The sequence below is a fragment of the Danio rerio genome, chromosome 2 (genome assembly GCF_052040795.2).
Source record: "Danio rerio strain M-AB ecotype USA chromosome 2, GRCz13ab, whole genome shotgun sequence".
NCBI lineage: Eukaryota > Metazoa > Chordata > Actinopteri > Cypriniformes > Danionidae > Danio > Danio rerio.
The window spans coordinates 39,525,487-39,552,920 of NC_141022.1; the positions used below are offsets into that span (position 1 = coordinate 39,525,487).

Here is a 27,434-nt window from a genome sequence, read left to right on the forward strand (position 1 = left end):
TCATGGGCAGCAAGGTGGTGCAGTGAGTAGCACAATCACCGCACAGCAAGTGGCTGTGCCAATTGGCATTTCTGTGTGGAGTTTGCATGTTCTCCCTGTGCTCGCGTGGGTTTCTTTTGGGTGCTCCAGTTTCCTCCACATGTGTATGTGTCTAAAGACATGTGGACAAGTTGGCGGGTCATTCCGCTTTGGCGAACCCAGATTAGTAAAGGGATCATGCCGAAAAGAAAATTAATGATTGTTGTTTTTCATGATTTCAATGTAGTTTAGCTAAGCTGAGTGATTTGTTTATATGTAAATACAACATTTTTATGAATAATGAACTTCATTCATTCATTTTCCTTCAGCTTAATCCCTTTATTCATCAGGAGTTGCCACAGCGGAATGAGTCACAAACTTATCCAGCATATGTCTTACACAGTGGATGCCCTTCCAGCTGCAACTTAGTACTGGGAAACACCCATACACTCTCATTCACACACATACACTACAGACAATTTAGTTTATTTAATTCGCCATACATCGTATGTGTTTGGACTGTGGGAGAAACCGGAGCACCCGGAGTAAACCCGCACAAACATTGGGGGAAAAAATGCAAACTCCACACAGAAATGCCAACTGACCCAGCCTAGGCTCGAACCAGCAACCTTCTTGCTGTGAGGCGATTGTGCTACTCACTGTGTTGCCTATTCTAATAACATTAAAACTAAAAATATTATTAGCACAATTGTAATGTAATGTCTTAAATGACATCATTATAAATACAATATGTTTAGTTAACTGTGATATTTTATAAAAAGTTGTCACTTTTTACATTGAATCTCATTTATGATTATCTATAGGTTTTAAAAATGGATTCAGTGCATTTTAAATGCATTTATTTTTTAAGGAAAACTGATGCAGTCAGGAACTAGACAACAAAAAAAAAAATTGGGGACTGTCCCCAGAAAACAAAAACATCTGGTCACTGTATATACATGCCGCATTTTACAGTTAAAACTGCCCATAGGTGAAGATTAGGTGGATTCCATAAAGAGCAGTCAATGCAAAAAAGAAAGAAACTGCTGAACAATCACATGGAAAATCTCACTCTCTATTTTAAATGTTGAAAGAGAAACACACAATGGAAATTGTTGTTCTGATACAATCTTCCCCTGACTTTTGTTGAACTACTAAAAATAGCTGACAGTATAGGAATGTGCATTTCAAATAAGAAGTGTTTATATATGCTACAAGAATCAAATTCATGTTGTAATTCATCTGATTTAGTAAGAAATATCCTTGCACTGTGTGAGGAAGTTTATGGTTTTCATTGATAAAGCTCTTTTTAAACATCTCCAATGTTTAGAACTGCAGCAGTTGATCATAACACTGATCATTTTTATTTAACTACATGCATTTTATAATATAGCAAAGCTGCAAAAGCTACAAATTATGCTAAATTATAGCAGTTTTAGCTTTATTCTTCCATAATGTCTCAAAGCAAACCTGTGGCATCATTTTGAAAGTAGGTAAGTGGGATGATTTGAATCAATGGTTAGTATTATTTTTTTCCACAGGAAGTGGGCGCTGTGCAGAAATAAGACAAGATGCCTAACTTCCTGCCTGCGTCACAGACGTCTGTGGTTGTTTGTCTCCTGTGTGAGGCAAGCATGACAGGATGTGTGTGTTTGCGCATGTGTGTGTGGGTGAGGGTGACAAAAACGAGGACAGGAAGACTGATGCATCTGCATTTGCACATTTTGCAACTTGCAGAAAGAGCAAAATGTAGCACATGCATGACTTTGGTCTATAATATGAAGCTTATAATCTGGCAACATGGAGGCCTTGTTTACTTGCAATACTTTTGTTAAAAATAACACTTTCTCTTGTATTAGGATTTTTGCACTTTTGCACCAACTGTGTACTTTCAGTGCATGTTTCATACATGTTACTCATAACTGAATAAGAGGGTGGGATCAGTCATAAAAGTACCTTAAATGTTCATCATGTTTAAAAGACACTGCAACAGAAAAAGTGAATTAATCATTTCTGAAAGCTTCTTTTTTCCAGAGCTTAACCTTTAAGCTTTCCTTCAAAGTATAAATTGTGGTAGAAATGTAGCTCATTTTGGTTAAAAAAAAACATCAATATGCATAGCAGGCTTGTTGGAATGAAATAAAAAAGAAAATGCATTTAAATATTTTTTTATGTATGCCCAATTTTGCATTACATGTCCCGTTATGTTTTGTACAAGTAATAATACTAAATATGTCAAATATATTCCTGGTTTGTATTTATTTTGTACATTGATCAATTAAATATGCATTAGTATTTCATCATATGCAGTATGTGCATGCGCACTGATGTGCAAAATACATATATAAAGGGTTGAGCAGATCAACAGGTCTCTAAACTGCCTCCAGAAGTCAGTGGTTTGAACTAATTCTTCAATAAATCTGCAGGACTCCTGGTGTGGCTGCAGTGCCTGAAGTCTCCAAGAGAGGGCAAAGAGCAAGATGATCCTGCCAGCCAAAACTGAGGACCTGCTGCCATCTATTGTCATTATTTTGATCTGCAGCTTTTAGTTTACAACTACCTGTAGTACTTCAATATTCAACACTAGATGGAGGCATTGTATAAACAATATAAATCATCTCTGTGTAAATACTTTACTGGATTTGCCTGAAACAGATTTGCTTTGATATTGGCAATGTGTGAAAATGTGCTCGTTGTATTTAATATAAAACAATTTTATTAACATAAGTAGCCTATGTATAAACCATATGTTTGTATGATTAGACCCGTTCTATCACCCCTTGGCACTTTGATCATGAATGTGAAGTATTTTTTCAATGGAATATTGCATCACATTGCATCATATTTTTTTATCTCACTGTATTTTTTTAATGAGATAGTCTAATGTTGTTATTTAATGTAAAACAAATAAGCCTTCTCTGTCTATTAAAGTAGTCTATAGCAAATGACAATGATTCAATTCCTGTTCAAAATCAACTTGGTTTCATTCTTCATCTGGATATGTCAGGATAATGATGATAATACTGACATTTCATGCCAACTTTAAATGTATAACATTTATTTTAATTTCTCTCTCTTGCTCTTTATCTCCTTTCCTCTCTAATTAAACTAAACTAAATTCAATTAAATTCAATAGTTGCTTTATTGTTATGAAAAGTGTTACAAATGTATTGCTAAAGTACTTCTAAAGTTTAGTATAGTATTATGATATATAGTATAGCAATAAAAACACCAACAATAATAATAATAATAATAATAGGTAAAATATCTCTCTCTCTCTCTCTCTCTCTCTCTCTCTCTCTCTCTCTCTCTCTCTCTCTCTCTCTCTCTCACACACACACACACACACACATTCTAATAAAGGTGATTTGTATAATGCTTTTTACAATAATTATTGTTTCAAAGCAGCTTTAAAAGGTGCACTTCAAGTTAACGTTAAAATTAAATATAAGTTATTATATATAAGCATAGTTAACCTGCAGTTTTATAGCATATAGGTGATGTCTGTGTATGTTACATATGCACACACATTTACATTTATTAATTCATCAGAATTAAAAAGAATAACTTTTCAGTAAAAGTCTAAATTAATAGACTTTTTTCTACATTTTTAATCTCACAAAATTAATACTCTAATTAAGGTATTAAATCTTATATCTACTATCTTCATATATTTACACTTTTTTTTTACTAAGTACACTACTAGTACTCACACAATTTATTTATTAATTTAGCAGATTGTTCTTTTTTAGAATAACAGTTTTTCATTTGTGATAAAGTCTAAGTTTCTTAAAGAGACTAACATCTTGTACAAAAACAAACCTTATTATATTTATTATTGTAAAAGTATTGAAGTCAGAATTGATCGCCCCCCTTTGATTTTTATTTTTTTTTTAATATTTCCCATATGATGGCTAACAATATTGCGATAATATTTTTTTTTCTTCTGGAGAAAGTCTTATTTGTTTTATTTTGGCTAGAATAAAAGCAGTTTTAATTAAAAAAAAAAAAAAAACATTTTAAGGTCAAATTTATTAGCCCCTTTAAACTATATATTTTTTCGATAGTCCACAGACCAAAGCATTGCTATACAATAACTTGCCTAATTAACCTAACCTGCCTATTTAACCTAATTAACCTAGTTAAGGCTTTAAATGTCACGTTAAGCTGTATAGAAGTGTCTTGAAAAATATCTAATAAATATTGTAACGAACTGAAGAAGCCAGGAAGCATTTAACAGTTCAACTTGTGTTTTTAATCAACTTTTGCACGTTCAGACAGAGTAATCATTGTGTTCACTCCCGAACCCCATACTGTCCACTCACAGAACATACCTGTCTCATCCAAACGGAAACCCCTCCCTCCCTCTCGAGTGTGCAGACTCGCTTTTTCCCCAAAATCCAGCCGCCTTACAATCCCACATTGCAAATACAGATACACCCCACAATAAAACACAGGAACTGTATTAAACCTTTTCAAACATTCTACAATATTATTTACTGTCATCATGGTAAAGATAAAATAAATCAGTTATTAGAAATGATTAATTAAATTATTAATTATGAATATTATGATTAATTATGTTTAGAAATGTGTTGAAAAAAATCTTCTCTAATAAACAAGGAGGCTAATAATTCAGGGGGTAATATTTCTGACTTCAACTGTATATATATACTATTTTTTATAACAATTATATTCCCAAAAATCTACATAAAATCGAAAAGTCTTTATAGGCCTACTGCAGTTTGCAATACTTTTATTATTACTACTAGTTAGTAAAATCTGATAGATAAAAATCAAAGGTCTAAATAAAGGAAGTGTGTGAACTTCCCTCCCCTCTCCCTCTTTGAGAGGGAAAGCCTAGTAAGCTACACACTTATTGTATGGCCTAATATGACATAATCATTAAGGGAAACTTTTAAAAAATGTATTTGTTTGAATTTTGAGCATCTAAAGTTTTGACCTGAAGCATCTCCATAAAATGTTTCTGTTGAAATAAACTCTTTAAATTTGCCTGATCTGGTTGAGTTGGAATGTAAATGGCTAAAATTACCCGTTTCCCGATTAGAATTTCCCCGCCCAATAGCCTTTTCAGCTCTGTGATTGGTCATACTGGTCCAGTTTTTAAACGTCAGAAAAACTGACCAATCACAATCGACTTCCTATTAGATTGGCGGGGCTTTCATCTCTAATGAGAGTTAGACCTCCACAACTAAAAGAAGTAATCCGTTAGCCACGATGGATTTTCATTATTTACGCCGTGTTAAAGATTACGTTTGAAGAAATTCGAGTTGAAGCAAAGACCCACCTACCTAGGAGCCTTTGAGAGGATTTTCAACCATTCAATCAACAAAAGGTACGTTAACGTTAATTTGTTCAAAAACAAGCAGGCCGCCGTGCCATATGATATATTTTTGGCCGCCGCTGCCATTGTTTTGTATGCTGTAATTTTATATTAAAGTTTTTGTTGTGTGGCATCAGTCACACTGAAGAATTAACGTTACTGTTCAAACTCTGAATGTACAAATTCAATTCAATGATCATTTTGCGTATTAACTTTAAGTTACAATGATTCATAATAGTCAGGCGTTTGTTAGGCCGCCGTGCCGATCAAATGATGTAGTTATGTCAACTGAAGATGAGGTAAAGTTGGTTGTAGATTTGCGCATCGGACTTCTAATAATATATTTTTATTGTGTTGAACATTATAAAAAGGGAATCATATTAGCAGCCAACGACTAACGTTATCAAATTTAGTCTTACACATTTGTTCATAAGTTAATTCAATGTTTTGAAGTCATAATTACATGCGGTTTCAGTCAAAATATTCAAAGTAGCGTGGTAACGTTAAACATTATAGATCCTTAAAAACGAATGTACGAATATACTGTACCAACCAACTTTGCCTCATTTGTAGGGGGTTCTTTATGAGATTGCTGTAAACTTCAATTTGTTGTCGTACTGAATGTTTGGAAACTGGCCTGTTGTTGTAGCCATTTTAGGATGATGCAAGAAGACGTTGCGTTTTATAAAAAAGGGAAATCTAACGTTATAAATTTTGGTTGATAATACTCTGTGCTGTTTTCTTGTAGCTTTGCGTTTCATAATGTGGACTGTCCAAGAATTGCCAAAAGTGGCAGCACTACTGGGGAAGACTATATGAATGTTATTTTGGTAACTAGTTTATCGTTACTTTTTCGTGAAGGGAGATCACATGAACAGAACTGCTTGTAGCCTTTTGATATTGCGAAAAACAATCTAACAATAATAATAAGAAATTCGGAATAACTGCAGTAATTGCATTCAAAGCATATTAGACGACACGAGCAATAAATTATAAAATTCTTTGACAATAATATCCTAATGTGTGAAATATGTTACTGTTTTTACACTTTTATAAAATATCCACGTTTCTGTTAAAGCAGATAATATATTTGGGAAAAAATGTAATTTGAGAAATTAGCTTGCACTAAAAGATTTTGAACAAAAGGTGGTGCTGTTGACCTTTTTTCAAAGCTCAAATGCTCATTTTCATGAACTGCAGTTACAGTACGATGGGTACATAAGCAAAAATCGAATTGTTTCTGTTCCTTTTTTTATAAGATTTACACCGTATTTGTCTTTCTAATACTTAAAATCAATCTCTTTAAAGAATAGTTTAACCACAATTAAAATGTACTCACCATTTGTCCACCGTCCAATTCCAAACGTTTGTGTTTTTATTATGATGAACGCAAAAAAAGCGATATGAAGAAAAACTGAAAGCAATAGCCATTGACAGCTATAATTATATTCCTTGAAAAACAAGTACTTTGGCTATCACTGTCTTATGAATCTTTTTTTTGTGTGTGTGTGTCTATGCAGTTCTGCACTGCACACACACAGTGCTCAGTATATATGAGTACACCCCCAACAAATCTCTCATTTAAATGTATATTTTCTATAAGATGCTTTAAAATATTATATTTGTTCATATATATTAGTTCAGTCAGTACTGAAGCCAAATCTGGAGCTAATCTAACAAAATAACTTGCATTAAGGGGTTAAAAATTAGTAGCCCAAATATATATGTTAGGGAGAAATATTAAATAAAATTTTCAAAAATAGCAAAAATCAAGAGAAACAAAATAAAAACTGTTGAAAGTTTGCATTTTGTAATTATTTTTTGCTATGTTTTGCATGAATTTAAATGTATTATCTTTCCATTTCTAAACATGTTTTGTGACGAAATTATTATTTTAATAAATGTATCTGTTTATTAAATCGTTTCTTTTCAAATGCACTAAAATACATATTTACTGAGACATTGATAAAAATATACAGTCAAAATGGGGTTTACTCGTATGCTGAGCACTGTATCTTTCTTTTTAATGTTGTGTCAGTGCCTTTAGCTAGATGTAGATACTGGATTAAATATGGTCATCACCCATTAGAGCTGCTCTTGTGGATTTACATAACTGAAATGTTTAGCTTTTTCAAGAAACTTTTTGTTACTTAACAAATGCACTTAATCACATAAATGTACACAAATGTTTTTAATTGGCAGTGAGTGTAGAAACTTTCAAGAAGAACCCATTGAACCTTTTTTTTAATACACACAGTACAAATAAATGGTTCTTTAAATAACTATTAGCTGCAAGAAAAGAGCTCCCTGTCAAAACCTTTATTTTGTACACTAAATTAAAAATAATTTCAGTGAAATGAAGTCAACATGCTTTAACACAATTCTGAATAAAATACATTGTTTGATAATGCAGAATGTCCCTCGTACACATCATGTTTTTTTTTTGGACATATTGCGAATTTGATTAAATTTGCGATTTTTATTATTTATTATTTATTTATTCATTTTTTATTTTGCTGTCAAGCTTCTGATCAATACTCCGTATTGCAACTTTTTACTGCTAAAATGCAGTTTGTGTTAAAAAGGGAACTGGAAAGAAAAACCTTAACTTTTTATTTAAATTTGTTTTTAAATTATCAGAAATAAAACCCTCATGTTTCTCTAAAGCAAACAGTAAACACAAATAAAATGACTTTGCTTTTCTCTAAACAAGTTGAACTCAAATTAGGGAGATAGTGTAGCTTATTATACAAACACAAAATAATTATAAAAATGCATAACAATCAGCAAACTAACATCGCTGAAACAAATCTGAATTTGTACTTTGCTGTTGCTTACTATTCGATTAAGCGTTAAAGGAAATACTTTCTTCTGACTTTTTAGGAAGACACTCCTCATATTGCCGCCTGTAGTGCTTTTTTTTTTTTTAAATGCTGGTTGTTGTATTTTCTCGTGCTGTGGCAGCAATTTTTACAAATTGTCTTTTTGTCCAGTGTCTGTGACTTTGAACCCAAAATATTCCCATATGTGGATTTCCTTATTCCCATACAGATGTCTTACTTTTCTCTGATATTAAATCTTGTATTATTGCTTCTGAAGCAGAAAAGGCCATCATCTCATTCGTCTGTGCTTTTCTGTGTTTTTTTTTTATTTTTTTTTTATTGTGGGCTTTCCGCAGATTGGGCAGAACAAAAGTGTGCTAGTTAGACTATCACACACAGACGGCAGTCACTAATTTGGTCTGGGCGGGGGAAATTAAATATTGCATATGTTTTATACCGCAGCCTCTTGTGATTTAGCTAATCGCATTAAACCATGATTTGATTTCGATTAATCCCACAGCCCTAGTTGTAAATATTTATTTTTTCCAGTAGACCCACAGTGGAAATGAACCTGCTCAACACATATGGTACCCCTTTCTTCTATACATTTTAAATTGTCATTGGTTCTAGTGCTTAAAAGATGCCAAGCAACCTTGAAAATTCTTAATTTCAATTACTTAACTTCAATCTCATTGATGGCACTTTGTTCCTGAAGTGGACTTTTGCATCCAGGAGACATATAGTGGTCCTGATTTTGTACTTCAATGCTTTTTGCAAGCTGATGTTGATAGTAGACTCCCAGGTCGAAGTGGCTTTAGTTGTAATATTATGCACCGATTCTGGTACAGTAGGTTTAAGAAGAATCGTTCGGTCCCGTCTTAAATGTATGTAAAACCACAGATGTTGAGTCGTCATGGCGACAATAGATTCTTTTCTCATGGCATCAATACCAGCATTTTACTGTGGACAGCTGATTTACAAATACATTTATATTCCCAGTTTATGCACTTTATATGTAAGGGCATTTTACATTAACAAAATGTTTGTCTATTTAAGATTTAAATGGAATGCAATAGAATAACAATGTCATGTGTGACTTACTAATGAAATTAAACCATTATACAGATAATGAAAAGATATTTTGATTATGAAAAAAGACTTGCATTTTTCTAACTTTATTAAATATAAGAGATATCAAATTAAAACCACCAGTAGGTGGCGGCAGATAGATAATTTTATATCATAGCTGCATCAAAGTAAAAATAAATCCATTATTGAGCAAATAAACTGAATTAATAAGTGAAAAGTCTGCACATATATACTTAATAAATAATAGCTTACTCCAATTCTTTACAACTTTGCAAAAAATAATCATTTTTAAACTCAGAAAGCAGTTCAGTATTGAAAGGGAAACATTTGAAAACATGCATAATAATTTAATGGTCTTAATTCGAAGTATCCCATCCCATTCCTTTAAAGCTGAAAAGAAACTATCGACACACTCTATAAATGAAAGGTAGAAATTAAGTGATTGTGAAAAGGGCCTATTAAGCTCATCATCCCTCTGTCTCTGTCTCCTCATCACAACTAGTCGTTCTTTTTTATTGTATAACTGTTGGGAAGTTTAACCTATTAAGAATTAATAGGCAAACTCATGAAATTAGATTGAATAAATTGTGTTTGAGTCTAGCAAAGGGTACTCGTATTTTGGTTGGTGTGGGTTTTATCTGCATTATATTCCATTTGTAATGATACCTTCAGTGGGTCCTTAATTTTTTTGACTATAGTCATGCAAATACATACAAAATGGAAAAAAGCATGCTTTTTAAAATAAAAAATAGATAAAATGTGAAAATTAAAATACCATTTCAAATCAAAAACAATATTCAGACACATGGATTCAACATACTGTAGGCAGTTTTAAATATTAAATATAATGCATTAGTATGATCATTTCATAATTATGTTTCTGTAATGTTTTCAACATTTAATTTGAAAAATTGTATGGAATTTTTTTTTGGTGCAGTTGTTTTCATTATAGCTCAGAATTGTTTCATAAGCTCAGAGAAAGTTACCATGATGTATCAGTTTCTGTCTGTGAAAATCTAAATGTAAATATCTACTTTATTTGACTACATGGGCTTCATTTAATAATATATTTGTTCATATGATGTTGTTGTTTTTCCTTTAATAATGTATACAGCAGGGGTGTCCAAACTCGTTCCTGGAGGGCCCTGGTCCTGCAAAGTTTAGCTCCAACTTCCTTCAACACACCTGCCTGGAAGTTTCATACCCAGAAAGAGCTTGATCAGCGTGTTCAGTTGTGTTTAATTGGGGTTGGAACTAAAATATACAGGACACCGGCCCTCCAGGACTAAGTTTGGGCACCCCTGGTATACAGGGTTTCCTCTAAGATTTTTTCAGCTGTGGCGGCAGGCCTTTTACACAGATCTACCACTTATGGCGTTATTTCAATGATAAATGTCATTAGCACAGTACAAGTTGAAATTGCAATTATGTAATACGAGCATGCAAATCTTCTTGCTTGTGCGCCAATTTCCTCTGTTCGTGCACAACTTTTTGCACGCACTCAAATCTACACCGCTCAAGTGCAGATTTTCTCAAACACTGCTGAAGTGGGATTTAGTGCGTTCATGTAACGAGTATGTCTCCAACATTTATTAGATTTGCTATGAATATTTATGAATGTCTCCAATAGACCTTCATAGTGGCATTAATGCATCATGAAGTAAAGTGAAAAGGCTATACTCCAGCAAGATAAAGTCACTGTATGCAGAGCCATAGACCTTTATCTATAAAGTATAATTATGGAAACCGTGTTCATCATAACTGAAAACTACGTGGTGTTTGCTGGCCTCACCTATAGCGCAGCCTTGTCATTCAGCATGTCACCTACGATTACAGAAAAGTTTGCACTGTTATGATTCACGTGCCTCATAATATGTTTGGGTGTAATTCTAACCTGCTATCAAAAAAAATATGCCTGTATGTTTTAAATGCGAAGCTGTAATGTAGCCGTGGTGGGATAAATTTTGGTGTGGCGCTTCGCCATGGAAGAAGGAATGTAGCAGAAACCATGGTATATTAAAAACCAGTGCAATGGCTTTGTTTATAGCACTTTCCAAGTAAACGGTTATTCGCTCTCAAGTTGGACATCGTGACTGGAGCAGTGAATTCGCATTTTGTTTTTATTTATAAAATTATTATAATTTATGATGATTGCAGTGCAGTGGTTGCTTCTCTCTTTTTATTATTTTTCTATTATTGTACTTTTTATTTATTTATTTATTTATTTTTATCCCTTATAGTTAAACCTGTGATAAAGCAAACATCATGTACTCATATGTTATTTGTTTTAGCTTAACAGTAGAAAAAAAAATATTGGTATCTGAATTGGCCAAAATTAATATTATTATTATGGTTTTTTTTTTTTTTTTTTAAGAAAAATCAAGATCCGTAAATAATCCCCATATACACTTTGGGCATGTTGGTGCACTTACTGTAGCTGTGTCAAATGAAACTGGCTGCAGAGTCTTCCAGATATGAATGTCAGGGTTGAGATTTGAGCTGTTATTGTTGCTCATTCATTCTTGAAATTCCTCATCCATGTTGAAGAAAGATCTCCTCTGGAAACCAAACTAATGCATCTTGCAAAATTGCTTGCTTGCAGACACTAAAATACTCAACACAGAATCACAACATAAGCTGAGCACTTACCATTTCACATTGAAATATGCTTACATTTCAAATGCTGAGTCCCTCTGAGATGGTACATACAGTAGAAGGGTTTTTGTACAGTGAATGTGCGTTTCCTGTTACTGTGGGCCTCAAAGCACAAAAGTAAAGAGCAGAGTCCGTAACGGCTGCAGACGACATCTCTAGACGAACACGTTTTTGTGCTTTGTGAAGTTGGACTGACAGGCGTGGATGAGGTGGAATGGCATTTGTCACGTATTCAGAGGCTTCATCAATCATAATGAGAAACTCCAGTCTTGATCCAATTTTTTGTTTGAACCAGTACAAGCTGTCAATGGAGCCTTCATATGTGCATGAGAGTGTTATATTTGAATCCTCCATTAACTGTGCGGTGTCGTTATCTGGTTTAATTTTATCCCCAGTTGTTTCACCTGTAATGACATAGATTTAGCAAATATTACTTGACATCCAAAGAAAAAAAAAATAGGATATTGTGGGCTTTTTTTCATAAGAACAAACAGTAAAAGCAACTAAAGCCAGTTTCTTACCCAAGTAATTGAAAAGCATGAACAGACAGGGCAACAGCATAGTTTTTGTGTAGATTTTGTCAAGAGCATTGATCTTCTCTGGTCTTTTGAGACATTGTGATGATGTTCTCTTTGGCAGTGACTTTCCTGTGTTAGCTCCACCCACTTATTTCTTAAAAGCTTCCCACAGGCATCAGAAGTTCTCTCTTTTCCTTCGCAAAGTTAAAATTAATTTTGAAATAGTCGGCCTATGGTTAATTAGGAATGTGTATATATATTTTTTTATATAAAGTGCATGCTGATAGTCCTATAGTTGAAATATAGCGAAGTTAACTTCACATCTGCCTTTTTAGAATGCCTTTTGTAAGCTAGAAAAAACTGTGTGTTTATTGGTTGCAAATGCAGTGAAACTAATCAGAACCTGCAATTCTGTGTTCATAGTTATTCAACAACTTGAGATAATAATGTATTACATTTTATCCAAGTTTATAGTCAGTTTTGGCCTATTGTAATATGAATGTCGCAGGTTCAATTTAGGTCCCGGCAGTTGTCGGTGTGTGCGCATGTTTTTGTAAATTGTCTATTTATCTATAAAATATATTTGTGGTATTTTTTGCAATAAGTCATTTTGATGACAGTTTCTATGTGTCCACTCAGAGACCAAAAAAACTCCTGTGTCTTTGAAGTAAAGTCTAAATATTTTATTTTATCCTATTTTTATATTTTACACACTTCAACCCTCCTCCTGGATACATACAATCTTGCAGAGCTCAACCATATTTGACCATATTAACCAATTTAACACCTGAAGCAGCTGATTAATGTTTTAGGGAGGATCATATAAAATACACAAGGATGTCTGCTGAGGCATGTAATAAATATTGCGGGACAGTGGATAGAGTTCGAGACCTCAAGCATACATTGAAATGTTATTTCTGTCTCATTCATATGGGCCGCCCTCTCTCTCTCGTAATTTCCATATATACTTAACCGAAGAAGACGTAAACTACGGTCATCACTGCATGAGAATTAGGATTATAGAAACGGATAAATAGATCAAACATGAAAAGAATAAACAAACAATTGTGGCAATATCTAGATTATTTGGATTCTTCAAGTTATCTGGAGTTTTTTATTAAAGTATTAAAGTATATTTATAGTGCAATGCTAACTGACATAGCCTTTGAAATAACGGCATGATTTCTTCTTTATTTTGTGATATTAAACAATGCCTGGTCATCATTTTCAATTTATTCACTTGACTGATGTTTTAAAGTGAATTTAGAGTAATGTTGTCATAATATGTAAATCTGTGTTTGTAAACGGGCTCAACTATTGCATTTGTATTACTGTAATATATGATTGCACAGACCAACTATAAGTTTCATCGTTATTAATTCATATTTTTACCATGTTGCAATAAAATTTTTACATTTTTAAAAATTAATTTTATTAATTTATTTAAATTTTAAATAACGATAAAAGATCAAAAATAAGCAACTGGAATAACTACAGCAGTCTCCAACGCCAATGTCATATGAAGCATGAGATTGCGATGACGTGTGCAGTGCTGTAGTGGTCTCCCATTTTTTTAGGGAGAAAATTTTGAAGTCCTTCCCTTTCACACTCTGCTTTAAGGGCCAAGGGCAAGGGGTACAGAAATAAAATTAGAATTGGTTCTAGGTCTTTAGTTAGGGTAGGGTAATATAAAAAAAATAATGGACATTTGTGGAATGTTTCTACAATTTACAAAAGCAAACTTGTCTCAGTGTGGTCTCACTTTTCACTCAGTGCAATTTGATGGGCTGAAAACGGGTTCAATTTAAGTAGAAAATTCATAGTTGAGAATATTCAAGAACGTCAGTTTAAGAACTGCTAAAAATGTCATATTACTGCATTTAGTGAATCGCTTTTTTAAAATTGAGTATCACTAAGGATTTGTTATTGTACTGAATTTCTCCTTTAGTTTTTGTACAGTGTAGTTGTGTTTCCTGTCATTGTGGGCTCCAGGGCACAGTAGTACACAGCCGAGTCTGACACTGCAGCAGAGGAGATCTCCAGATCCACACGTTTCTCACTGAGGTTGATGGACATATGTGGCTGAGGTGGAGAAGCTTTAATTGTAGTTTTAGTAGACCTCACAATCAGCAGCAGAAACTCTGGTCTTGATCCAGGCGTCTGTCGGTACCAGAGGAGCCTGTAAGGTGATGTATTAAATGTACAAGACAGAGTGATGTTGCTTCCTTCAGTTAAAACTACAGATGTTCTCGCTGGTGTGATGACATTCCCATTTACTACACCTGCAAAGGCATTAAAGAATGTTATTACTTGATCAGTTATGCTTAGAATAAAGTTTTTTATTTATAATAGTGATGTTCTTTAATACTGTGTAAAATATTTGATAAACACCACTTATAGTAACTGATAAAACATATTTTGTTGGAATGTGGAAGTTTTAATACCATTAGACAATTTTAAAAAGGTACCACCAGGAAGAATCTTAAATTATTTATCAAAAATTTTACTGAAAAATTATATTTAACTTTTAATATATTTTGTGTGAATGTTTTTATTTATATCCTGCATATTTGTCTAAGTAACTTTTTTAAATGGTAATACGAATTTGATTTTATCATGTAATACTTTATATACATCCATTTCGCCACAAAATAGCCATACGAAAATAAATAATAAATAAATAACTTACAGTAACTGAGGATAAAGATGAAAAATAATGAGATGAGTAACATGTTTCTGTAGTTTGAGTTCAGCCTTCAAATGTCTGTATGAAGGAAAGTCAGTGTTGACTTGATTTCTTCTGCTGAAGATGGCAAAGCCTCAAGCTCCTCCCACAGATTTCCTTTCTCATCAGATCATACAGGTACAAACAGAATATGAATAAGCTTTTTAGTCTAAAATGGTCCGTCTGATTTATCAAATCTTAGTACTGCGGAATTGTGCAGATATTGAATGTTTCAAGCATTAGTTTACCTCTCGTATCTGTATTATGAGATCTTGCTAAGGGCTAATGTCTCAGAGAATCAGCAAGCACTAGCTACTGTAGATATGTTTACAACTTTTAACATTAGAAGTACTAGCTTTTAGAAATAAAGTGTTAACTTTTACAAGTTCAGGCTTTAACCTCTGCATTGTGCATCATAATCAAAATCATTCAGTTTTTGTTGAGTGTTTCTGTGTTTCCTGTCACTGTGGGCTCCAGGGCACAGTAGTAAAGAGCAGAATCCTGCATCTCTGTATGAAATATGCTCAAATTCATACGTTTGATTTCTTTTTCAGCCACAGCGAGCAGACGAAGCCTGGAGTAAGACTGATTGTTGCTCTCAGTGTGAAAAATTATGTTCTCTGGTTTAGATCCGGGATACTGTTGATACCACTGCAAATTGCGAATATTGCCATTGTATTTGCAGGAAAGTGTGGCATTTTTTTCCAGCCAAAACAATCCGTTCTGTGGACAGTGATGATATCACTTCCTCACCAGCATTCCCTAATAAAAATATAAATAAACCAAAATGTGTTTATAAACCATATAAAGAGTTGATTTATAAGTGCTTCTAAAAAGCTGTGCTATTCTCCCATAGATCACTCACCTTTAAAAAGAGTAAATAATAGGAGCACCATGGACAACATCATCAACACAAGACTAAAAGGCCTTTAGAGTTGTGAATTAGTTTCCTCCTCACTGACTCTGTTTACATGTGCACTCTGTTTTGAGAGAACTGAAATGTGAGCTCCACCTTCTGGCAAAACTTCTGCTTAACCGAGGCTGTCTGGTGTACTGTATATTGTAAACAATTATTTGTTTTGTTAAATTTTTACTAAAACCACCAAAATTATTGTACAGTAACAGGATAAACCAATTTGACATGTCTACAAATATAACCATATATATTATTATTTAATGTCATTATGTTCATGTATCTCGACCTTAATGAGTTCTACTGCCGGTTTGAGAAAACCCCCCCACACCCACTCTGAAATGCTCTTCACGCCATCATAAACACATTTTTAACACCAGCCTGTTTAAAATCCTGTGCTGACCAACTGCCCCCCATCTTCACCCTGATCTTTAACAGATCACTGGAGCTTTGTGAAGTGCCCTTCAGCCTTAAACACTCCCATCATCATCCCCATCCCAAAGAAGCCCAAACTTACAGGACTAAATGACTACAGACTGGTGATGCTAACATCTGTGGTCATTAAGTTTTTTGAAAAACTGGTGCTGGCCCACCTGAAGGACATCACTGCACCCTCACTGGACTCTCTTCAGTTTGCCTACAGAGCAAACAGGTCTGTGGATGATACAGTCAATATGAGACTGCATTGTGTTCTGCAACACCTAGACAGACCAGGCACCTATGTGAAGATTTTGTTTGTTGACATCAGCTCGGCTCTTAACACTATCATCCTGCCAAAATTAACTCTCCTCTCCGTGCCCACCTCTGTCTGTCAGTGCATCAACAGCTTCCTAACGGACAGGCAGCAGCTGGTGAAGCTGGAAAAATTCACATCCTGTACCCGCGCAATCAGCACTGGCACCCCCAGAAGTGTGTCCTCTCCTTACTGCTCTTCTCCCTGTACATAAATGACTGCACTTCAAAGGACTCCTCTGTCAAGCTCCTAAAGTTTGCAGATGACACCACATTAATCTGCCTCATTCAGGACAGTGATGAGTCTGCTTACCGACAGGAGATTAAGGAGCTGGCTCCCTGTTGCAGTCACAACAACCTGGAGCTTAACATGCTCAAAACAGTGGAGATGATAGTGGACTTCAGGAGAAACCCCCTTGCTCTCCCCCCACTAAGCATCATGGACAGCATTGTGGGAGTAGTGGAGTCACTGAAGTTGGACACTCACATTGACTCCATTATCAAAAAAGCTCAGCAAAGGCTGTACTTTCTTCGTCAACTGAGGAAGTTCAACCTCCCAAAGGAGCTGCTGAAAGTAAAGTTCTACATCTCCATCATCGAATAAGTCCTCTGTACGTCAATAACTGTCTGGTTTAGCTCAGCTACCAAATCTGACCTTCGAAGACTACATCGAATAGTTCGGACTTCTTAGCAAATCATTGGTACAACTCTTCCTAATCACCAATATCTGTACTTATCCAGAGCGAGCAGAAGGGCAGCCAAAATCACTCTGGACTTCTCACACCCAGCACACTGCCTCTTTAAACTGTTACCTTCTGTAAGACGCTACGGAACACTGCGTACCAGAACAGCACAACACAGAAACAGTTTCTTCCCTCAGGCAATCTATCTCCTAAAGACTTGATGATGATGATGATGATAATTGTGTAACCGACATCACTACTTACACTTTTTATACACACATACACTTATTTAACAACACACTTTACCTGCAAATTTGCACATAACAGCTGCACATATAATGTATATAGTAATATACCTGTAATTACACTTGTCAATTTGGATATTTGCATTTACTACTTGCTTCTATTTTTCAAATATATTTATTATCTGTTTTTGTCCTGTCTCTGTAATTCTATTGCACTGTAGGAGCTCTGTCACGAAAACAAATTCCTCATATGTGTGAACATGCATGGCAATAAAGCTCTTTCTGATTCTGATATCTTAAAGAAATGTAAATGTTTGCATGACATGACAAACTTTTAAAAGTTTATTTTTAAATGTTTCATATTCTGACATAAGTATAATTGCTCTTGCAGTTTTTGTACAGTGTAGTTGTGTTTCCTGTCACTGTGGGCACCAGGGCACAAAAGTACACAGCTGAGTCTGTCAATTGTGTAGAAGTGATGGTCAGATTCATGTGTTTGACTGCTTTATCAGATGCAGCGGTCATGCGGCCCTCAGTTTGTGGTTTGTTCTCAAAGTAAAGAAATATATTTTCAGGTTTAGATCCGGGAAACTGATGGTACCACTGCAAATTCTGAACACTTCCAGAGTAGCTGCAGATCAGTGTAACAACATCTCCTTCCAGAACATGTTTCTCTTTGAAGAGTGGTCTGATCACTTCTTCACCAGCATTCTCTGTTTAAAGCAAACAATGATTTATTATTATTTATCAAGATGATCTTAATGTTAGATTGTCAAACAGTATAAATAATGTCCACTGTAATGACTAATTACTCACCTTTTAGAAGATAAAATATAGTCAATACCAAGAGCAACATCATCACCAATACGAGACCGTGACTTTGAGAGTCAAAACTTTCACTCCAAGAGTATAACTGACTCAATGAGTCTCTGCTCTGTATTTAAACAGTTGAACTAGTTGTTCTTGATTGTTCCTAGAGCTCCACCTCCTGGCAGAATGCATGTGAGATCACATTTACTACAACACCTCAGTATTAAACAAGCAAAAAGACCCTTTTTGTTACTAGTTAGGGCTGCACGATATTGGGAAAATCTGACATTGTGATATTTTGTTTTGCTGTTATATATATTGCGATATGAATGTAATTTTACCAGATAATTTAAACACACAGAGACTATGTCTCTCGGCTGGCCTGGGAACGCCTCTGGATCTCCCCGGAGGAGCTGAAGGAAATGTCTGGGGAAAGGGAAGTCTGGGGTTCAGAAGATAAATGAATAAATGATTTAAACACCTCTAGTTGGAAAGATTTCATTAACTAGATCAACTGGGGTCATCAAGCCATGTTCTATGCAGTGCATCTGCATAAAATATAATAAATTACTAGCATAATTAAAAACTATAGAGCAAAAATAAGAGCAATTCTAGCGTTATGGATGTGACATTTGCAGTAAAATCTCAAAACATCAATTCACAGAGAAAGTCTATGTTGACATTATATTGAAACATCTGTTTATATTTTCCTAAACAGAGGTGCGGGAGAAGAAAAATATATCAATCTGTAAGGATTTTTTCTATTTTAAAAAAGGGAAATAAACATGCGTTATGGATGTGACCAAAAAGTTAACGAGTTTACAGTATACAATATACTTTGTAGAAATTCTGTAAATTAAACTGTGCAACCTAAAATAAACAATGCTCATCTAAAGGATAGTAGTTGGCTCACTATAGAACAAAAACAATTAGTTTTATGTTATTTGACATTTTTCGCATTTGAGGAAAAATATATTATGGATGAGACCGATGTTAAATTGGCATTTGTGATTTTGATAAATCAAATATGATTGCTTGAAAACATTAACGGAGACATATTTGTAAAAGCACTGTACAATACTCGCTTGCACAAAAACGCAGAAACCCTTTTGGTTTTTTTTTCATGGCAAGGTTGACATTTACATGAAATTGCTTAAAAGTGAATTAAACAGTGCTTTATGGTTTTCTGGGGAGTCTAACAGTATTGAAATATAGAAATTGAACAATCAAACAAAATAAACATGGTCAACATTGTATAAATAATATTATACATTAATATAAAATAATATTTAATAATATCTCTATTTTTTAAAATCCTTAATAAATAATCAAATCCTGCGTTTGACTGTTGCAGAAACACATATTGCGATATCCATGCTCAAACGATATATTGTTCAGCCCTATTATTGCTAATATATTTTTTTGTACTTTAACCATCAACCTGTGTAGTTTAACTTGTTAATAAAACACGTTTTACCACGTTTGTGAATGATTTTAGTTATACGATTCAATTGATTGCCCAATTTGATTACTAAATGCAAAATATTAATGAGTTATATTCATTTAAATAAAGTTATCAGGATTAACATGTTCTTTCTCTATACATATAAGCAGCTCTCTAGTTAATTTAGGATTTCCCCCTTTATTTGTGTTGTCAATTTTGTATAATTGATACCAAAACAGTATCCTGTTGTGCACAAGCAACAAGCAATTGTTGTACAACCTGATGCCTTACTATGTTTGGTTAAATTAACTTCAAAGGAATATTTTTTTTCTCTTCAGCCTGTTGATTCACGTCATTCTGTATTCTTCAATTTGTTTTAAAGTTTGTTTTATTCTTTTATTTATAATCATTCTGTTTTTGTTGAGTGTTTCTGTGTTTCCTGTCACTGTGGGCTGCAGGGCACAGTAGTAAAGAGCAGAATCCTCCATCTCTGTATGAAATATGCTCAAATTCATACGTTTCATTCCTTTCTCAGCCACAGCGAGCAGACGAAGCCTGGAGTCTGACTGCTTGTTGCTCTCAGTGTGATAAATGATATTCTCAGGTTTGGATCCGGGATACTGTCGATACCACTGCAAATTGTAAACATTGCCATTGTATTTGCAGGAAAGTGTGGCATTTTTTCCAGCCAAAACAAACTGTTCTGTGGACAGTGATGATATCACTTCCTCACCAGCATCCCCTATTAAAAAAGAAAGCAATCATTAAAAAATTACATTTTATAAACTATATATAAGCAGTTGATTTATATGCGTCTTAATTTAGATGTTATATTTCTATAGATCACTCACCTTTAAAAAGAGTAAATATCAGGAGGACCAGGAACAACATCATCAACACAAGACTAAAAGGTCTTTAGAGTTGAGAGTTAGTTTCCTCCTCACTGACTGTTTATATGTGCTCTCTGTTTTGAGAGAACTGAAATGTGAGCTCCACCTTCTGGCAAAACCTCTGCTTAACGGAGGCTGTCTGATGTTGTAAAAACCTATTTATTTATATTGAGTTTGCCTTAAATCTACCTAAATTATTCTACAGCAATACCATACACTAATTTGTTGTCTATCTAGTACTAGTTGTATTCACTTTATATTTTTAGTTTTAACTTTATCATCTTCTGTCGTAAATATAATTGCTCTTGCAGTTTTTGTACAGTGTAGTTGTGTTTCCTGTCACTGTGGGCTGCAGGGCACAGTAGTACACAGCAGAGTCTGTAATTTCTGCAGAACTGATGGTCAGATTCATGTGTTTGACTGCTTTATCAGATGCAGCAGTCATGCGGTTCTTAGTTGTAGGCATGTTCTCAAAGTAAAGAAATATATTTTCAGGTTTAGATCCGGGAAACTGATGGTACCACTGCAAATTCTGAACACTTCCAGAGTAGCTGCAGATCAGTGTAACAACATCTCCTTCCAGAACATGTTTCTCTTTAAAGAGTGGTCTGATCACTTCTTCACCAGCATTCTCTGTTTAAAGCAAACAATGATTTATTATTATTTATCAAGATGATCTCGATATTAAATTGTCAAACAGTATAAATAATGTCCACTGTAATGACTAATTACTCACCTTTTAGAAGATAAAATATAGTCAATACCAGGAGCAACATCATCACCAATACGAGACCGTGACTTTGAGAGTCAAAACTTTCACTCCAAGAGTATAACTGACTCAATGAGTCTCTGCTCTGTATTTAAACAGTTGAACTAGTTGTTCTTGATTGTTCCTAGAGCTCCACCTCCTGGCAGAATGCAAGTAAGATCACATTTACTTCAATACTTCATTATTATCAGATGCAGCAAAAAAAAAAAAAAACGGTTACTTTTTTTGTACTTGACCATCGGTTTGTTTAGTTTAACTTGTTAATAAAATATGTTCCAGCAAGCTTGTGAATGTGACTGTTCTTAGTTATAAAATTCAATAGAGTTATTGAAAACCGTAATACCAATTTTTTTTTACAGTTTGATTATTTAATAAAGGACATGCTTAATATTTCTGCAAAATATTAAGTAAGAGTTGTGGTCGGTTAAAGAAAGTTATCAGGATTAACCTGCTCTTTCTATCAACAGAAGGAACTCTTTTTTTATTTTATTTTTTTATTTTTATTTCAAGAGTTCACATTTAGCTGATGATTGATTTATAAAGCGTTTGGCATGCTGTCCTAGTAGAGAGCCCAGAGCTCATCAGATCCTCGAGCCCAGGGCTCCCTTCCATTTGCAGGGTGAGTTTGAGCTCAGGTAGATCTCGGGAACTTCCCTGCTGTTTAGAGCTAATGACTAAATAGGAATCACTACGAAGAGATAACTGCTGACTTGGAGCACATATGGTGCCAATTTGGATTAGTAATTTAACTTATGTCGCTTGCCTTTAGATGGTGGGAGGAAACTGGGGGGCCCGGGGGAAGCTCACGTGAGCATGGCTAGAACATTTAAACTCTGTTTTTTTTTTTTTTTATAGTGAGTTAAGAATCATCAGATTGGTGAATCATGCAATAATGCAGGACTAGCCATGGCCAATAGCATGTGATCCTCTTGAAATTAGTTTGTATATAAACTTTACTTATAATTTCCTTCTTAAATTGTGTTGTCAATTATGTATATTTGATACCAACATATCATGTGTACAGGCAGTCATTTTATACAGTAATCTGATGTCAAACTCTTATCTGATTGTGAATAAATTAGTTTCAAAGGAAGTTTTTTTTTTTCATACTATTATCTTTAATTTATTTGAACGTCCCCCCCCCCCCCAATGACCTTAAAAGAAACTGCCTTTCTGTACAGTGAAACATCAGTTTAAAATATTTTTTGAAGCTACACTAACTTGACACCTGTGCTTTATCTACCTCTTTCTCCAAGCCGTCTGTTAGGCCTACACATTCACACAAGGTTCTTGAAAGTGGAAAAAGATCTTTCAGATTACTCAATTGTTCCCTGTACTAAATTATAATAATAATAGTAATAAAAAAAAAAAATATATATATATATATATATATATATATATATATATTTTTTTTTTTATATATGTGGATGACTTTTTTTAATCGCATAAAGATCTTTTTTTTTTCCACTTTCAAGAACTTTTTTTGGTAATAAAAATGACCCTGGATGGATCTTTTAAGAGGCTTTTATTTTTAAGAGTTTGGATTTTCTAGGTTTAGTTAACGACATATTTACTTTACACTGCTTTTTTATGAGTTTAACACGCCATTATGTTGTAGGCTTATCAATATTATATTTTTCACACCCCTGTATATAACATGGAATAAAGCAAGCTGGTTACTTTACATGCCTATTGGACCGTAACTTTGTCTTTGTCAAAAACAGTAGCCAAAAAATAAACTGAACTACAAATGAACAATAATAAACGTCAATAATAAAAGTCAATGGGGCTCTAATGTTTTATGAAATTAAATAAGATGGAGAAACACAACACTATACAGCAAAGAAAGAAAAGACTGAGACACTGCATGAAGATCCCCCTTTTTACTATAGAAATATGATTTATGCAAGAAACAGGTTTTTGTAGAGTGTAGACCACTTTCCTGTCACTGTGGGCTGCAGGGCACAGTAGTAAACGGCAGAATCTGATACAGCAGCGAATGAGAGGATCAGATTTACACGTTTGTTGTTCTGAAGTTGGATGGACATATGTGGGTGAGGTTGTTCAGCTTTGGTGACGTACTTTGAAGATTCATCTATCAGCAGCAGAAACTCTGGTCTTGATCCAGGTGTCTGTCGGTACCAGTGGAGACTGTAGGCTGATTCATCATATGTGCAGGACAGAGTGATGCTGCTTCCGTCAGTTACAACTACTGATGTTTGCTCTGGTCTAATAATATCACCATTAGAGTCACCTGGAAAGAAAATGCAAGGGATTTGTTTAGACTAGATAAAATGAATTGTATTTTTTAGAGATATTTCTGGAATGTGGTGTGAAGTGTGTTGGACTAAAAGTACTTACAGTAGCTGAAGATCAAATGGATGAAAACCAACGTAATGAGTAACATCTTGCTTTAGTTTGAGTTGTCTTTCTGTGGCTTCTTTCAGTGTCTGTGTGAAGGAAAGTCAGTGTTGTCTTTTTGATTTCTGCTGAAGATAAAACATCAAGCTCCTCCCACTCATTGCCCCATTCTTATCCATACAGGTACATACAGATTATGAATAAGCTTTTAGTTTACAAACTAAAAATGGTCTGTTGGTTCTATAAGATACAATGCTATATCAAAATTGCACTGGAATCATGTAGATTTTGAATGTTTCAAGCATTAGTTTGTCTCTCATATCTGTATTATGAGGTAACGTTATTGCAATGGCTGATATTTTAGAGAATCAAGACACTAGACCCGTCACCATATCTTTTTTTGTTGTACTATATAATGCACTGAAATATATTGTAATAAACGATATAAGTCCATTTTATCCCACTCATTATATAATGCCAGAATGACAATATAATAGTTTCATAATGCAAGTACACTCTTCCAAAGAACACAATATTTTATAGTTAAAAAATGTTCATTTTAATAATAGTCATTTTAACGATTTAATAATTGGTCATTGAAATCAAAATGTGAAAATGTATATCTTAAACAAATAAATAATAATAAATGTTAACAAAAAAGTGCAAGGTATAATAAGTAAACAAGGCTGCGATATCTGCTACCAGATCTATTTTCAGTTGTCAGAGAGCCACAAAAATATACTATTGTTAATACTGTAGTGTTTTTATCTTTTTTTTTTTTAAACTGACAACTCCAATAGAAATAAAGGTGATACACAATCAGCTAAAATGTTGCAGGAATTGGTTTATGCATGGGCGATAATATTTTGCATCACCAAAAATGTTTGAGGTTGTGTCCATGTTTTGTGCGATAAGTCGCTATATTGAATATTGTGACAGGCCTATTAGGCACAGTTTTAGATTTGATAAAAATATGCAGAAGTTCATTGTCCACTAGAGAGTGAGCTTTAAACTCTGCATTGTGCATCCTGATCCACATCATTCAATTTTTGTTGAGTGTTTCTGTGTTTCCTGTCACTGTGGGCTCCAGGGCACAGTAGTAAAGAGCAGAATCCTCCATCTCTGTATGAAATATGCTCAAATTCATACGTTTCATTCCTTTCTCAGTCACAGCGAGCAGACGAAGCCTGGAGTCTGACTGCTTGTTGCTCTCAGTGTGATAAATGATATTCTCAGGTTTGGATCCGGGATACTGTCGATACCACTGCAAGCTGTAAACATTGCCATTGTATTTGCAGGAAAGTGTGGCATTTTTTCCGGCCAAAACAATCTGTTCTGTGGACAGTGATGATATCACTTCCTCACCAGCAGTCTCTATTAAAAAAAGCAATCATTAAGAAAATTACATTTTATAAATCATATATAAACAGTGGATTTATATGTGCTTTGAAAAGGTGGTTATATTTCTGTTGATCACTCACCTTTTAAAAGAGTAAATATCAGGAGGGCCAGGAACAACATCATCAACACGAGACTAAAAAGCCTTTTAGAGTTTCCTCCTCTCTGACTCTGTTTATATGTGCACCCCATTTTAAGAAAACTGAAATGTGAGCTCCACCTTCTGGCAATACCTCTGCTTAACAGGGACTGTCTGATGTTGTAAATTGTACAAAATTATTTGTATTGAATTTAACTTAAAAATACCTAAAGTACTATACCGCAATACAATAAATCAATTTGTTGTCTGTCTAGTCCTAGTTTAGTGTTCACTTTGTTTAGTTTTAACTGAGTTATCTTCTGTCATTCTTTCATTAATTTTCTTTTCAGCTAGTCCCTTTATTAATCTGGGGTCGCAACAGCGGATTGAACCGCCAACTTATCCAGCATATGTTTTACACAGTGGATGCCCTTCCAGCTGCAACCCATCGCTGGAAAACATCCATCCTTACAAACTCATTCACACACATACACTATGGATAATTTAGCTTACCCAATTCACCTGTACCATATGGGTTTGGACTGTGGGTACCCGAAGGAAACCCACGCAAACATAGGGAGAACATGCAAACTCCACACAGAAATGCCAACTGACCCAGCCGGGGCTTGAACCCGCAATCTTTATGCTGTGTGTTGATTGTGCTACCCACTGCACCACCATGCTGCCATCATCTTCTGTCATAAACTGCTCTTGCAGTTTTTGTTCAGTGTAGTTGTGTTTCCTGTCACTGTGGGCTGCAGGGCACAGTAGTACACAGCAGAGTCTGTCAGTTGTGTAGAACTGATGGTCAGATTCATGTGTTTGACTGCTTTATCAGATGCAGCCGTCATGCGGCCCTCAGTTTGTGGCTTGTTCTCAAAGTAAAGAAATATATTTTCAGGTTTAGATCCGGGAAACTGATGGTACCACTGCAAATTCAGAACATTTCCAGAGTAGCTGCAGATCAGTGTAACAACATCTCCTTCCAGAACATGTTTCTCTTTGAAGAGTGGTCTTATCACTTCTTCACCAGCATTCTCTGTTAATAATAATAATAATAGTAATAATTGCTGAAAATTAATAATAATAGTAATAATAATAGTAATTGACCAATTTAGATTGCCAAGAGGAAAAAATAATGAATTTCTCACCTCTTAGAAGAGAAATTGTAATAAATACCAGGAGCATCAACATCATGCATCAGACAGGGACGTTGAGAGTAAAAATGCTGTTCACTCCTGAACACGGGAACTAAAACTCGTAGAGCTCCACCTTCTGGCAAAATGAAACAAAGAATCCAGAATATCATGGCTGCAGTGTAATAAATGCATCTGGAATTACAAATAGAAGCACTCTCTCTCTCTCTCTCTCTCTCTCTCTCTCTCTCTCTCTCTCTCTCTCTCTCTCTCTCTCTCTCTCTCTCTCTCTCTCTCTCTCTCTCGCTCTCGCTCTTTTCTGGCAATGTTTAAAAAGTTTGTTGTAGCATGTTGGTTTTAATAAAAAGAAAAATGTTGTGGGATATTTTTGACTGGAATATTGAAAAAGAATGCAGTAAGCCCTCCATGATGTTTCTGTCATGATCTGGTAAACAAATATCCAGTCCTCTTATTCTGCAATGTAGCAATAAGCTCTTTTTGGTAATTGTTTAGGACTTCCTATTCATTTGGCCATAGTGCAATTGACTAATAATAATAATTATTAGTATAAAGAATAAACTGCAGACAAGGTCAAAATACTTGCTGCATATATAATTTTGTTCATGACATCAGGCAGCATAACAGTTTTTTTTATTAATGGCTAAAAAAAACTATAGCACGTGAATGAGAGTGCAAATCTCGGGAGAAATTAGGGACAATGGCTGCGTTTGCATTAATAAACAGGGTCAATATAATGTAGGGCTGCAAAATAAATCATTTCAGCATTGATACTGAAAATGTGT

General features: G+C 34.5%; 2 long non-coding RNA genes across 2 annotated transcripts in view; one reads left to right on the forward strand and one right to left on the reverse strand.

Annotated features, from left to right (window-relative positions):
• The first annotated feature begins 5,208 nt into the window (after window positions 1–5,208).
• The window catches only part of LOC147837154 (uncharacterized), a 71,843-nt gene continuing 49,617 nt past the window's right edge, over window positions 5,209–27,434 (forward strand). Inside the window, exon 1 of the long non-coding RNA XR_015478720.1 lies at window positions 5,209–5,374. This is a non-coding gene — a long non-coding RNA (uncharacterized LOC147837154). The remainder of the gene's footprint in view (window positions 5,375–27,434) is intronic.
• On the reverse strand, window positions 24,778–26,889 carry LOC141378441 (uncharacterized). The gene is made up of 3 exons (XR_015478723.1): window positions 26,647–26,889; window positions 25,500–26,534; window positions 24,778–25,392 (listed from the first exon to the last, which is right to left on the reverse strand). It is a non-coding gene; the product is annotated as an uncharacterized LOC141378441 (long non-coding RNA).